Below are 15,500 nucleotides of genomic sequence, written 5' to 3'. Positions count from 1 at the left end.
TCTGTGTTTCCCCATGGTTAGGTATTATTAGGTTTTTCAGAAGAAATGTAATGCCCAGTCTCTGATTTTGAGGGAGCTGGGAAATAAGTTGGGGTGATAAGCATCTATGTACAAAATAAAGAACAGCAAAAACCAGCTGTAATCATTATTGGGTAGTAAGTATTCTAGGGGTCTGAGGAGGAGTTTTTCTTTTTTTTTGGTGACGTGATTTAGTCATGAAGCCTTCTTGGAAGAATGAGGTTTATGTTTTAGAATTAAATTTCAATTAAGTTAGCATTTATTGAATATCTACTGTGGCAGTCTCAGTAATGGAACTAAATTGTGAATTATGAGTGAAAAAAACAGTCGAGTGTGATTGTTTTTGTATAGTTCAGGTAGAAGCATCTAAATGCTTTTTTCTAATTGTGTTCCACAAAACAACATTATGATGGCCATATTATTGTTATTCCCCCCTTCTTAAAGCAAATATTTCTTAATTTTTGCTTGGTTCACTTGTGTTTTTCCTGTAGACTTCTCCACCTTCTCTAAGTGAAGATTTTGTGACTGCATTTCTTCTTTCTCGAGCCCTGGCAAGTCCCTCACGGGTGATCCTTCAAGCAGTGTGAGTCAGCTGTTTTGGTAGCAATTGTTCTAACGAGCCGATAGTTCAACTTTGCAGTTTTGGGCTCTCGAAAAATAATCCTGTACCATTTTCTGGATCATTAGCCTATCCAGAATTTCTGCCTCAAATACACTTTTATGTCTGTGGTGCCGAGGATTGCTTTCACCTTCTGCCTGGATTCAGTCACACAGAGTGGGAACATCACGATGTGTGATCCTTAGAAGTGCAATCAAAACTGTGCATCAGTGGAACCAGCTCATATTTAGTGAAGTCACATCTGCTTTGTGTCTGTGTTTGTTCAGGGATAAAAGGAAAGAAGCACCAAGGCTCCTTTATGCTCTCCTGTTTTCATCTAGCAGGCAGGGAGCGCGGGAGGTCTGTTGTTCGTCATTCCTGGATAAGATCAAAGCCCGCCTGTTCTGGCAAAGCCGTTGCTAATCTGCAGGCAGGATAGGCCTCTATGACCCTTGAGATCGTTTATAATGCTGCTACCTGGGAAACATCTCTCCCTGCTTGCGAAACAGTCTAGCTGAAAAAAGTTGCACCTACCATCGTTTGCCTGATTTTCACAGACAACTTATTCTGATAATTTATAAGTGAATAACATTTTGCCTGAAAATGATTTTTCTCCATACTCACATTTTCCTTTTGAAAGATTGTAGTAACCACTTTCTTAATAAAGCCAAGGAGATGGTAAGATACTCAAGAAAGAACATATTTCCTTTTGCTTTATTGCTTTTCTCATACTTGTTAGGCATCTCAGGAATAGGACCCAGTAAACTGCGGGCTCCTGTGACTGTGTCCTCTACCTCCTCTTCGGTCAAAATAATTCATATTTAGGACAAAAAAAATGTAGATTGTACCAAAGTTTGTGGGATTTTATTCAACATCCAGGAATGAATGTAACTAACATCATGCATTTCTTTTACTCAGTTTTTCATGTGTGTGTTCACTCATGTAGGAAACATCCTTTGAGTGCTAAGTGCCAGGCACCCATCGCATGGTGCTGTGCAATGTAGGAAAGTAAAGCAACATAACAGAGTGTGGCTGGAAGGGGTTGCTGTTTTCCCAGTGGCAGGGAGGGCCTCGCTGATGTTCCAGCGGAGGCCTGAGTAGGAGAGAGAGTCAACTCTGCAGACATCATGGGGAAAAGGCAGAGGCAGAGGGAGCATCCAGGTCAGAGGTCCTGTGTAAGTGTCCGTAATAGCACGCAGGTGGGGGGGCTGGGGTGAGCTAGTGAGTGGCCCCGAGGGTAGCAAATGAAGTCAGGAAGGTTGTCAGGGGTGGCAGAGGCCAGGGACCTGTGTCGGGGTTTGAACAGAAACGGACCGGACCTGACTTGTGTTTTAATAGACTCACTCCCGCTGCTGTGTGGAGAGTTAGTTGACCGGCAGAGGGGCAGGCATGGAAACACGGAGATGGGGTAGGAGGATTTCGCCATAGCCAGGGGAGAAATTATGGCAGTCTGAGTTAGGCCGAGGAGTCGGTGAGAAATCAGATTCTAGATGTATTTTAAAGGTAGGCCTTACAGGGATTTTATTCCGTGGAACTTGAGGTACAAGAGAGGGGATGCATACAAGGCTGGCTCTCGAGTGTGCAATCAAGGTGCCTGTTCAGCCCTCTGCCCGTGTGATTTATGTTGTTGCGTGAGGAGCAGTTTGTTCTTTTTCATTACTGTTTTAGGATTCCGTTGTATGCACGTATCACAATTTATCCATTCTCTAATTGATGATCATTTGAGTAGTTTCCAGTTTGGGGGCTATGATGAATAATACTGCTGTGAACATCCTTTAGGTGTCTTTTGGTGGGCAAAAGCAGTTATATCCCTTGGGTAGAAGTGGAGTTGCGATTTTGTTCTTTCTGTCTTTCCACATCATTCTGGCTTGCTTGCTTACACTGGTGCTGGGAGCTCCTGTGGCTTCTTGCGGACCTGCTCTAGGAATTCTTCTCTACCTGAGCACACACTTGGGACTGACTCCCTTTTTCTGTTCCCTCTCCAGCATCTTGTAACAATCTTCTCTTTCTTCTGTTGATTAACAAGGCAGAGTTTAGCTCGTGCCTGCCTACAACTCACTATGTTTATACAGTTACCAACAGGGGAGCTTAACATGATTTACATTGGTACATTTCCTTACTGTAGTGGTTGCTACAGGTTTTTGAGGGGTCTACATCTCCCCCTCTCACAATGTGATAAAAGCTATAGGCCCTCTGATAGAAAATGCCCCTGTGAACACACACACTTTTTCTTATATTTTTTCTTACACTTTTGGGGGATTTGTGGTCCTCCAGGAAACTGTGGGTCCATGGTGCCTAGATTAAGACTCTTCTCTGTTTTGTAATGCCTTAAAAATGTGTCAGTACTTCCGTTTACCCTGACTCTTCAAGATCTTCTGCTCTGAGCTGTCCCGTCAAAAGAAGTAGACATACAAATGGCCATATATGCATAGATATAAAACTGATTAATACAGAGAGTCTAACCTATCTGGCAAAAGACATAAGAATTATTAGCAGTTAGAAAAGTCATTGTAATGATTGTGGAGTCCTCATTCTTTTCAGTTCTGTGACCGTTTGAGAAGTTTCCTAACTGTGTCCTTCACCACTCTTGTTAAACTGCGTGACTAGAGATTCAAAGAAATAAAATGCAGTTCAGCTGGACCCTCCCAGGCTGAGAGGGCCTTGCCTTGGCCTCAGGGACAGCTGGCATGCGGTTGGGACGTGCACGCCTCCTGTTCCCTCCCTCACCAGGAACCTGCCCCTCCTCAGCCTGGGTGCGTTTCCTGTCTCGTATTTTCTTAGTGGGGGAGTGGTTGGGTGCTACCGCATCAGAGTTCGTGGAAAAGAATGGAAGAGAACATGTGTGCACTCAATGAAGCACACAATTAAATAGTCCATGACAAATTTGATCCTTTTCTTGGAAAAATGAACATTTTTTTCTTTAAAAACTTACTGGTTTGAGATGTTTTACAAAAGTAACAGGAAAGTACAAGGTGAAGATCATTTCCCTTCTGCAATGCCCATTGCCGTTCTGAAAGGAGAGCCACTGTTACCCGTTTACCTTCCCAGGGTTTTTATCAAGCATGGAAAAGCACGTTGTGGATCTGTTTGTTTTTGCTGGACTGGGATCCATTACACCGTGCTGTGCGGCTTCTGTCTTCCACCTTGTAGGGTAGCACAGGCATGCTTTTGTGCATGGGCTGTGTTGGTGCTGGGTCAACTTCCTCTTACTTTGTCTTCCTTTTCTAATGCGCTGGTTTTCTTTTCCTTGTTTTTAAAGTAACAAGCTGGTACCCTAGCGTTCAAAGTTGACCACACAGTCCTTTTTTATACCTGTGAACTCTTGGATTTTAACATATTTGATGTGCTTTAGTTCAATTCAGCCTTTAGTCTGGATGCTTCGATAGTCTCATCTTTGTTCGGTGTCAGCCTTCCCAAGTCTTTTTTGACGTGACTCAGTGGTCTGAGCTGAATTCCTCACTTTCACATATGAGAAGGTATTCTAGCCTATTCGTTTCCCCAGGTTAAAGTTAAATTTTGGAAACAAGGCTCAATTTTACTTTGTGCTTTGTTTAGGAAAATTTGTCTCACTAGGCTTAACCAGATCTATCTGCTGCAAGACTGGGTGTGCCTTATCAGTCAATCATCAAATATTTTTGAGAGCGGCCATGTGCGGGGAAGCCAGCTAAATCCTGTTATGGTAGCAAACAAGTCACCCCCATCTTCTTGCTGCTGTACCCAGCAAACCAGAATGCAAACAACAAAAAGGAGTTCTTACTATTCCTTTAACATTTATCTTAAAATTTTTTAAATGTTTTTATTTATTTTTGAGACAGAGAGAGACAGAGTATGAGCAGGGGAGGGGCAGAGAGAGGGAGACACAGAATCCGAAGCAGGGTCCAGGCTCCGAGCTGTCAGCACAGAGCCCGACGTGGGGCTTGAACCCAGGGACCGTGAGATCATGACCTGAGCTGAAGTCGGACGCTTAACCGACTGAGCCACCCAGGCGCCCCTGCTTTAACATTTATCTTAAGAATATTTTTGGGAAACCACCAATCCATGGAAAGGTATGCGATTGAAAGCCATATACAAATACAGTAATTTATTTACTTTTTTTTAGTTTTATTGTATAATAATTTATATACAATAAAATCCACCCATTTTAAGTGCTCAGTTCAGTGAGTTTTGGTACATGCCTACAGTCATGCAACCAACACTACAATCAGTCTTCCATTACCACAAAAAGTGTCCTCTCTTTGTAGTCATTCTTTGTCCCCACCCCATTTGCAGGCGACCCCTGATCTTTTGGATGCTATAGTTTTGCCTTTTCTAGAATTTCTGATAAATGGAAATTTGTGTCTACCTTCTTTCACTTAGTAGGATGCTTTTGAGACATCTCTGTGCTGTTGCATGTATCAGAAGTTTTTTGTTTTTTGCTGAGTAGTATTCCATTGTTGAGTTATATCATCACACTTACATTTACAGTTGGGTTGTCCCCTCTGCCCCCCACTTTTTGGGCTGTTATGAATAATGCTGAGATGAGCATTGCATACAAGGCTTTGTGTGGACATATGTTTTAATTCCCTTGAGTAGATACCTGGGAATGGGGTATTTTAAGTATATGTTTAACTTTTCCAGAAATTACCAGTATGTTTTTCAAAGTATTTGAACTATTTTACATTCATCCCACAAATGAAGGTAAGAATGTATATGTGCATCAGATATCGGGGGTCCAGCTGCCCCACATCCTCCCCCACATGTGGTGTTGTTGTTCTTTCTAATTGTAGCCTTCTGAGCAGGCATGTAGTAATATGCATTGGGGTTTTGTTTATTTTTTTTTAAGTTTATTTATTTATTTTGAAAGAGCACAGGAAAGTGCACGAGTGGGGGAGGGGCAGAGAGAGAGAGGGAGAGAGAGAGAATCATAAGCAGGCTCCATGCAGTCCCAATGTGGGGCTTGATCTCACGAAACTTGAGATCATGACCTTAGCCAAAACCAAGAGTGGAACACTTAACTGACTGAGCCACCCAGGCACCCCTGTAACTGAGGTGTTAATTTGCATTTTCCTAATGACCAGGGATGTTGAGCATCTTTTCATGTGCTTGTTGGCCTTCCATATGTCTTTCCTTTGTGGTGTCTATTCATGTTTTATTGGGTTGTATGTGTTCTTTATTGAGTTGTAAGAGTACTTTCTATATTCTGAATCCAAGTCCTCTGGTAGATGTGTGTTATGCTTTTGCAACTTAGTTTTAAGTTCAAATTTTGAAAAATTTTATTTATTTTTGAGAGAGGGAGAGAGAGAGAGAGAGAGAGAGACAGAATAAGCAGGGGAGAAGCAGAAAGTGAGGGAGACACAGAATCTGAAGCAGGATCCAGGCTCGGAGCTGTCAGTGCAGAGCCTGATGGGGGGCTTGAACTCACAAACTGTGAGATCATGACCTGGCCCAGAGTTGGACACTTAACTGACTGAGCCACCCAGGTGCCCCTTAAATTCAATTTTGATAAGAAATGTTCAATTCATCTACATTTTTATTTGAAATTCAAAAGATATAATCTTATCTGAACAAAATCTAGTACATTTTAAGCACAATTTTATAATCATGCAAGGGAGAAAGGAAGAAAAGTGGAGTAATGAGAAAGTTCAGAGAAGAAATAAAGGAAATATTGGAGAAAGAGTGAAATAAGAGAGTAAAAAGGAAGAAAATGATTAGGAAAAGGGAAGAACTTGATAAAACAAACAAACAAAAAAGATGGAACGAGAGAGATCCTAAGACATGGAGGAAGAGAACAACACACACACTTGAAGTTATGGAGGAAAAAGGAGAAATAGATATGAAAGGAGAAGACAAAAAAATGCAGGGAGAAGGAAACGCCACAAGCGTTTCTTCTAGTTCCCTTGTCTTGCCTCCTGCATCAGCTAATGTGATAGCTCATCTCTAGCTTCCGACTTCTCATGTCCAGCCTGTTTTCTGGAAGTCTCACTTTTCCTCACACCTCCCAATTCTTCAATATTTTGCTATTCCAGCTTCCAGACAAGCAAAATAGCTGGGTTGTGTGTGTCCCTCCCATCTCCAGAGCATAAAAGCACACACAGACTCTGAAGTTAGGTGTTTGGCTTTGAATCGTAGCTCTGCCATTTGCTAACTCTGTGATCCTGGGCAGCACCTAACTTCATGCTCCACTGTAGAGTGGGCATGGTAGCACCACCTGTCTCCAGTTTTTCTATGAAGATGAATCCATGGGAAGCTCTTACCATGGTGCTCGGTTATTGAATGTTAACTGCTAGTGGTGCGTGTGAGTGTGTGTGTGTGTGTGTGTGTGTGTGTGTGTGCATGTGCACACATGTGTGTTGGGAGAGGAGGTATTTCTTGGTCATCATTCCTTCTACCTTTGGTTCTTTGTTCATCTTCTTTTAATCGGGGAGTACCTTACCAAATTAAAATATTTAAGTGACAGACTATCACAACAAACATCATGCTTCTGGAACTCCAAGATATAAACACAACTGTGTTTACACATCTGGAATGTAAAGTTGGAAATAATAGTAATGGATATTTATATAGTGCTTTAACTTGGAGCATTTTACCCTAGTACTGACAGATATTTAGTACATGACTTACAGGATCCAGGGCCAGAATTTCCTGGTCTCTGTAATAGGGAGAAGCCCAACAAAACCATGGTGTGATAAACATAGCTGAGCAAAGTGAGAGGTCTGAGATTTTTATCCATAAATACTGGACATGAACCCTACCCTTTCATGCCAGTCACCCCTGCCACAATTGCCATCATATTAAACAGAAGGTAGTATTTGGAAGGGGATCCTTCCTGATGCAAGATCCCTTCTGTAGCATTTCTCATCTGCCTCTGCCTGGACGTTATTATAAACGTTTATGTGCCTATGATTAATTTGTGTTTTTTAGACTTTTCCGATTGCTAGCAATATTTTCCTTACACTTCCTTTTTTAAAAAAATGTTTATTTATTTATTTTGAGAGAGAGCTAGAGAGAGCAAGAGCAGGATAGAGTCAGAGAGAGAGGGAGACAGAGAATCCCAAGCAGACTCTGCTGTCAGCACAGAGCCCCACGTGGAGCTTGATTTCACGAACCGTGAAATCATGACCTGAGACAGAATCAGGAGCTGGAGGCTTAACCAACTTAGCCACCCAGGCGTGCCTCCCTTCACCTATAAATATACTTACACATTTAGAAATTTTGCTTTGGTTCTGGATCAACATCGAGAAAAAAATCTTCCTTCTTTTACATGTAGACCCTCAGCTGTAAAAGTGAGATTATGCCTACTCTTTGTTTTCTCTCTTAGACAACATTTCCTAGTTCCTACCGTTGTCCTCAGAGGACATGACTACTGTATTTTGCTTGCCTTCCCATTTGCCTAACTTTGGACACAGGTAATTTGTTACACATTTTAAGTGGCATCTATAATTCAGCCTAATATTCTGTCTGAGTACAGTTGAGCCCAACAACGTTCCTACTTCCTCTGGTTGCGATCCCATTCGTCTGTAAGTCAGCTTAAAATGGCTGCATCAGCTTTCAGCCGCTACATCACCGTGTTCATTTGCTGTATTTGGATTGATCATATACTTTATCATGCTTTGAGACACTTTGCTACCAGGCACTAAGCTATCCGGACACTTTGAGAGTGCAAGGGCACACAATTAATAATTAGGCTCAGGCAACAGGCATAAACCAGAGTTGTCTTGGGTGGGGATGTATGGTCACTGTAATTATATTAACTTGAACTGAAGCCTAAGGTGAGGCCTTTTGTTTTGTTTCTTGTTTTTTGTTTTTTTGTTTTTGTTTTTTTCCTGCTAATAACGCTTTGGCTCCCTTCTATCATGCACTTAAGCAGTTGAAGGTTTTTGAACATAAATGCAAAACTTTATACTTAGGCTTGTTTACAGTTTAATTGTGTTGATGTTTGCCCTTGTAGAGATGATAAAATCTAGATTTTTGTCTGTCAAATTAGCTATTGCTTCCCAATCTGCATCATCTGAAAATCTGATAAACTTTCCTGTATATTCTTCCCAGCCATTGGTAATGACAAAGGTGCCTTCCTCATGCCTGTAGCATCAATCCACTTCAACCTCAGGTAGCTATCAGGCTCCAGCCCTAAACTGAGAGCCAAGATCTTAGCTGTTCTCTTCTCAGGTATTTGCATGTTAATACGAGACAAAAAAGACTGTTAAACCTTTCAGAACAGAAAGAATAGATTCTAATGGTTGTTTCTCTGGTATCTTGGCAGGAGTTTCCTTCTGCAGATTCTGAGCATTTTCCATATACCAGATAATAGGCACTGAATGCGGTTAGATGCAAACATAGTAACTAATACAGGATAGGTGCTCTAGTAAAGGCAGAGGTTAAGCAGAGTGGAGGTAAAAAAGAGGAAGACAGGGACATCTGCCTGTTCTGTTGTAATTGCTTATATAAAAATTTGAAATGGCAATTAATAAAAGGATAGTTTTTGTGGATTTCAGAAGCCATTCATAGAGCAAAAAAACATTCCTTTGGTGGTCTCCTCTCCTCTTGACCACAGGATTTCTTTCTGTCTGTCTCACTCCCTATTATATATACAATATATCCATTATAAGTACATTATATATCTATATAATGTAGATATTATACATTTGTATTAACTTATATAATATGTATACATGTAATTTGTATTTATAGAATGCATGTAGATACAAATATAATGCATTTGTATATATATAATATATATATTTTTGAATTTTCAGTTGTTAACTCTAACTTGTGCACATATGTACTCCTTTAGAATATTGACTTTAAATACTTTTTGTTGCATCTGTCAGTGAGAAATACATTTTACATTGTAAGCCAGCACATACATGTGCACACACACACACATACACACACACTCACACACACGTATACACACACACACAACAGAAACAAGTTCCTCAAAAGAATACTTGCTATTTACAGTGTCAGTGTCCTTCCCTTCCCTTCCCTTCCCTTCCCTTCCCTTCCCTTCCCTTCCCTTCCCTTCCCTTCCCTTCCCTTCCCTTCCTGTTCTCTTGCCTTCCTGTTCCCTTCCCTTCCCGTTCCCTTCCTGTTCCCTTCCTGTTCCATTCCATCTCACTTCATTCAAAAAGAGCTGATTGAAGCCATATAAATTGATTTCAAACCTGGTTTGCACAATTACAGTTTGTAAAACACTGTTGTAAACTTATTGTCCATTCTTTTCTCCTAAATTGTCTATAGAAGTAGATGCTTTTATCATGGTAGTAATCAATAGAAAGTTGGTCTTAATTGGGCATAAATCAGCAATGATAATGATGACTAGGACTCCCATCTGTTTGTTCATATGGACAAATCACTGCCCACAAAAGACCTAGTACAATGAACTGATTTTGTTTTAGGTTTTTCCATATGAGAATAGCAGTTAATTCAGTACTAGACAACAAAGAGCAAGCAAATTCTTTCATCTTTTTTTTTTAAATAAATTTTTTGGTACTTCTAGAAGTTCAGTATCTCTTGGAATATGGAACCAGGGAAAGCTAGACTATCATATTTTGTGTTTGGAGAAATACAGAGTGCCTTCTGTTACATTGTGGTGGGCTTTGGAGACAGATTGGTGTGGATTAAGTCTAAAAACTAGTTTTGAGACTTGAGGATAGATACCTAAAATGTGCCAAGTTTTTCCTCATTCACAAAACTAATGTTTACCTCAAAAGGTTTTTAGGAGAATTAGGGGCGCCTGGGTGGTTCAGTCAGTTAAGCATCTGACTCTTGATTTTGGCTCAGGGCCTGATCTCATGGTGGTGAGATGAGCCCCGCGAAGGGCTCTGTGCTGACAGTGTGGAACCTGCTCCGGATTCACTCTCTGCCCCTCCCATGCTTGCATGTGCACGCAGGGGTGCTCTCTCTCTCTCTCTCTCTCTCTCTCTCTCTCTCTCAAAATAAATAAATAAACCTTATGATTATTTTTTTTAAGTTTATTTATTTTGAGAGAGAGAGAGAGAGAGCAGGGGCAGAGAGAGAGAGAGAGAGAGAGAGAGAGAGAGAGAGAGAGAGATGGAGAGACTCTCAAGCAGGCTCCTCACTGTCAATGCAGAGCCCCATGTGGGGCTCGACCCCATGAACCATGAGATCATGACCTGAGCCTAAATCAAGAGTCAGGTGCTTAACCAACTGAGCCACCCAAGCGTCCCTACAGGCGTGAGGAAGTCACCTTTGTCATTACCAATGGCTGGGAAGAATATACAAGAAGGTTTATCAGATTTTCAGATGATGCAGATTGGGAAGCAATAGCTAATTAGGAGAATTAGGAGAATTAAATGAGGAAACGTATGAGATAACCTCTGATATATAAGAGGTACTATAGAAATATACACATAAATCAGAATACAAATAAACATATAAAACTTTATATATAAAACTATTGTATATATCTATTTGTATTCTATTTGCATATACATATACACACATTTATGTATGTATAAATTCACTTCTGTTTTTTTTTCAGACTTAATATTCATGTAATTGGGTTCATAAACTTGCATTTAGATTTCTGAGTCAGTCTGTTTTTGACAGTCTTGATTATCAGTGTTAATATGACACTTTGAGAATGGGATAATTGATTTAAAATTAAACATTATGATTTTCTGATAGAAATTCCACTTATTTGTGGTATAATGGTTTACTTAGTGTTAAAATTTAAGCCTTGACTAGAACGAAAATCAGCATTGATGCATTTGAATTTTATTTTTTCCCCACTCCAAATGAAGCAACATAGCGGTTTCACTTGTTTTTGTGTATTTACCCATTAATGTATGAATCAAGTTTAATGTTTTTGAGGCTAACATTCCTATTGATGTTTTAACAATTATTTAATTACATATGCCTAGATGGCATATTTCCATGTTCATTAGTTTCTTTTGAAGTATTACAACTGTTGTAAACATACTTATATATCTTCATAACATTTCTCTAGACATTGTATTATGTTGTAAGACTGCAGTAAGAAGGAGACTGAGACACATCTCAATCTCTGACCACTGCACATACTTGCTAAATACATTAATAAATGCTTTAACAAGTCAACCTTTAATTGGCTGGAATCACATCTATTGTGAAGAAGTATTCTCAGCATTTGGTAATAAGAATGGAATTTTTTGAGGACATTGTATGTAATAATTAAACCAAAGATGAGCTAGAGATGTCAGATGGATTCTGTCTTCACATATTTAGGGCTATTGTGTTGAAGCCATATTAGATTTGTTCTTTTTCTTTTTAATTTTTTTTAACGTTTATTCATTTTTGAGAGACAGAGAGAGACAGAGCACGAGTGGGGGAGGGGCAGAGAGAGAGAGAGGGAGACACAGAATCCGAAACAGGCTCCAGGCTCTGAGCTGTCAGCACAGAGCCTGATGCGGGGCTCAAACTCACGAACCGTGAGATCATGACCTGAGCTGAAGTCGGATGCTTGCCAGACTGAGCCACCCAGGCGCCCCAGATTAGATTTGTTCTAATTGGCCTCGAAGTGTATGTGTACAATTATAACAGCTTTCCAAGTGAGACAAATTTTGCCTCTGTGTGACAAACCTGCTACCGAATGGTGTCATCACACGGTGAGACAGACATTGAATTGGGTTCAGATGATCTCCAAATTCCAGCTTGATTCCTTACCAACTTTGTAGTCTTAAGACAAATCTTAGGATGTGCGTTCAACCACACATAGGATGCTTAGATGCCTTCCCTGGTGACTGTTTGGCCTCTTGGTGGTAGGGATGGTGAGACCACACTTGGTTTGCTCATTACAGTTTGCTCAGTTTCCCTCTCTGGGATTGGGGAGAAACAATCCAGGTTAACTCTCAGTTAATCAGTCTCAAATAATCTTTACCACTGATGTTTAGGACTCTGTATAGTGTACAAAGTGTGGGCGAACTTGTTCACATTTATAATTTATTTTGATCTAGAGATTTTATCATGAATGACCTAGGTAACTCACTCTGAGTTTTTGCTTCTTTATCTGAGAGAAGGAAAAGGTCAGATTTTATCTGAAGCCCCTTGGAGTACTGACATTTCAGCAGTGTACAAGCCTTCAACTTCAAAAGGCTGTTTCTCTCTCTCTTCAATAGTAAAATAGCTGACTTTTGCCTAGAGGAAGTTATTCTGCATTTTCATGGTTGTCCATCCAGGTATTGTGATAAACTTTAATGTTTGCTAACACCTCTAATAAATTTTCTCTGGCCTTCCTAACGTTCTAGAGTATACTTTCTCTCTTACATACCTTCTCTACACTTGGGTTAGGCCATAATCAAGGGAGGTAGGTGCTTGGTTTGAAATTTCCACTCCTAAGCAAAACAAAACAACACTCCTTTTAAAAACACACTCTAAGCATAATTTTGTACAAACACTGTATTTCAGGATACTTTCTAAGAGAAACTGAAAGACAAAAGAAAGCTATAGTTACATTTTCAGCTAATGAATGTGTACCTGTCTTCTGATCAACTTTGATTTCTAATTACTAGCGTCCAATGGCCCCTTGTGTGCCTCTCCTGTACCCTAGGGAGAGTTTTCTTACTACTTTCCATTTTATCATTGGGAAGGTCCCATAATATTCATTGCACTCTGTTGCATCCTGTTTATATCATAAAGAGAAAAAGGAAAACTCTAGAGCCCTCCCTCCCCACCTTTCTCCACGTGGAAATAATAAACCCCTTGGCAACCATGTTCCCTGTAATCAGTATGAGGTAATTTTACAAGCTGCCATGAAAGAGCCATTTGTTGAATGCCTGCTTTGTGATAGGCATTTGCTGATGGTTTAATATGTCTTGCGTCATTTAAATCTTACAACATGTTTCAGAGGGAAGAGAAATGAAACAAAGTTTTCTTTTCACTATTAGCAAAGGAAGTTGCTGACCATTACATAACTTAAACTTTGCCTTTAGTAGCCCCAAATGGAGTACTATAGATAGTTTCTGGCGGGTGCAGAAACTGCCTTAGGTACAAATATTTTAGAAAGTGCTTTTACAGATACAAAGCAAAACATTTCAAAGCTATTTAGATAGGTGTTGTAAGTGGAGGTTTAGACCGTTTTCCTGCAAGATTTACGTGGAATCGTGTGGGAAAGTTACTTTTTTGGTATCCACGTTATGTGCTCCATGCTTTGAATGGCTTCCATATTTTGTAGTGGAGAAACCGCTAGAATTTATAAGCATCCTAATGATGCCGGATCTTTCAGTTTAAAGCGAACACTTCTGGGGTGTTTAATTTCCTTCTTCCAGAGTTGTAAAAAAAAAAAAAAGTTCTAATTCTAAGGCATTGTCCTTATAATATTGCCTAACTGAATATATCATGATTTGTTGGATTACTAACATTTCCTGAACTCTATAATTTTGCAAAATTATTGGCCTTAGGTCTTCAGGTTAAGCTTTTAAAAAATTTAACTCAGATGACTTCCTTTTATTTGTGCTTTTAGTGTTTGCTCCATGAGGCAAAACTTTCCCTTTTAAAAATTATTCCTTGAGTCTTGAAATGCTGAAGTGAATGTTGTCAACTAATTCCCAAACGACACTGAGCCACTTTTTAATTGGAAAACCCCCAGAAAACTTTTTCTTATGTACGTTTGAATTTAAAGAATGAGCAGACCAAAGAATACTAGGGGGCAGGGTGTGGAGGGGGCAGATGAGAGAGGGCCACTCTGAAATAGCAGGATTCCTATCCTGGAGGAGGAAGAATGTGGGAGGTCTGTTCAAAGGCTCCGCCCTTGCTGGTGGTAGGGCTTATACCTGCATACGCTAAGAGGCATTGCATGGTAATACAGGTTACCTCCTCTGCTCACTGCCGTCCTATTTCAGGGAGTTCAAGAATTTTATACAATTACACACTGTGGCAGCTCTTAAACCACAGGTGCATACACTTGTGAGTTGAGCATTTCTGGTTTGTGTTCAGGTTTAGTCCGAGACCTGTACTTGTTGTTGCTCTTTGCTGGGAGCTCTGTGAGGGTTTAGTCATCTCTTAATCTCGGTGAAGCTGTTGCTGAATGAATGAAGCAATGAAGCAATATTAATAATAATATCTTACATTTATAAGAAGGCTTTAAAATTCACAGAGTGCTTTCACATGGATTTTCTTTCTGTGACTCTCAGCAGTCCTGTGAATTAGGTGTGGCACATATCATTAACACTTTTATTATGCAATCAATTTAGAATCGGACAAAATATGTGACTAGCCCAAGACCAGTAGATTTTTTATGTTTCCTAAAAGAGGAAGAGAGAATAAAACACACACACACACACACACACACACACACACACACACACACACACCCATCACGATCACTATCACCATCAACAAGAAAAGCATTTGTACAGAAGTCTGTGTATGCCCTACATTCTTTCCCATCAACCAAAATAGTCCTGAGATACTGGTTCCCACACAGAAACAGATTGGTTATTTATTTACTGTAGTATGAAATGAGATGTGATCCGTGGGAGGCTGCTGAGGATGACCACGGAACCAAAGCCCTGAAAGAGGAAAGAGCTTTGGAAATCAGAGCGTTTGAAGTTGCATCTCAGACACAGTGGGTGGCAGCTCGTTCATCTGGCCACCTTCACTTTCTCTCCTTCTCACCTCTCCCCACCCCACATCTCATAGGTGATTAAGCTTGTTGCTTCTGCTGCTTTCTCTGAAAGCTGTGGCTATCCCCCAGCTACGATGCAGCCCAAATTCAGAGCGCTGGCAGGGAGCTTTCTGCTGGTCTCCTCGCCTCTTGTTCACATCATCTTTCACATGCTGTAAGAGCTTAAAATCCTGTAAGAGTTTGACATTTTCCGGGGGATAAAGTCCATTCTCCTAATCCAGCACGTAGGACTCCACAGACCATGACTTCACCAAACGCTCCATTCTCATTTCACGGCCT

General features: G+C 40.3%; 1 protein-coding gene across 7 annotated transcripts in view; it reads left to right on the top strand.

Moving 5' to 3' along the window:
- Positions 1–15,500, top strand: part of ITPR2 (inositol 1,4,5-trisphosphate receptor type 2) — a 489,277-nt gene that overhangs the window by 78,644 nt on the left and 395,133 nt on the right. Inside the window, exon 2 of one of the 7 annotated variants that reach the window (XM_019834733.3) lies at positions 510–601. The exons of the other annotated variants lie outside the window; for them this stretch is intronic. The gene's annotated coding sequence lies outside the window, so the exon portion shown is untranslated. The remainder of the gene's footprint in view (positions 1–509; positions 602–15,500) is intronic. 7 annotated transcript variants of the gene reach the window in all.

The sequence above is a fragment of the Felis catus genome, chromosome B4 (assembly GCF_018350175.1).
Source record: "Felis catus isolate Fca126 chromosome B4, F.catus_Fca126_mat1.0, whole genome shotgun sequence".
NCBI lineage: Eukaryota > Metazoa > Chordata > Mammalia > Carnivora > Felidae > Felis > Felis catus.
The sequence above is the reverse complement of the archived record's forward strand: the minus strand, read 5'-3'. Positions and strand labels throughout refer to the sequence as shown.